Source organism: Bison bison, unplaced genomic scaffold, assembly GCF_000754665.1.
Source record: "Bison bison bison isolate TAMUID 2011002044 unplaced genomic scaffold, Bison_UMD1.0 scf7180017864371, whole genome shotgun sequence".
NCBI lineage: Eukaryota > Metazoa > Chordata > Mammalia > Artiodactyla > Bovidae > Bison > Bison bison.
Genome location: NW_011494943.1, coordinates 12,392,179 through 12,392,766, shown reverse-complemented (window position 1 = coordinate 12,392,766; position 588 = coordinate 12,392,179).

Sequence of the window (588 nt, the reverse complement as noted above, 5' to 3'; positions counted from 1 at the left end):
CTGGATGAAAGTGAAAGAGGAGGTGAAAAAGTTGGCTTAAAGCTCAACATTCAGAAAACGAAGATCATGGCATCTGGTCCCATCACTTCATGGGAAATAGATGGGGAAACAGTGGAAACAGTGTCAGATTTTATTTTTTTGGGCTCCAAAATCACTGCAGATGGTGATTGCAGCCATAAAATTAAAAGACGCTTACTCCTTGGAAGGAAAGTTATGACCAACCTAGATAGCATATTCAAAAGCAGAGCCATTACTTTGCCAACAAAGGTCCGTCTAGTCAAGGCTATGGTTTTTCCAGTGGTCATGTATGGATGTGAGAGTTGGACTGTGAAGAAAGCTGAGTGCTGAGGAATTGATGCTTTTGAACTGTGGTGTTGGAGAAGACTTGAGAGTCCCTTGGACTGCAAGGAGACCCAACCGGTCCATTCTAAAGGAGATCAGCCCTGGGTGTTCTTTGGAAGGACTGATGCTAAAGCTGAATCTCCAGTACTTTGGCCACCTCATGCGAAGAGTTGACTCATTGGAAAAGATTCTGATGCTGGGAGGGATTGGGGGCAGGAGGAGAAGGGGACGACAGAGGATGAGATG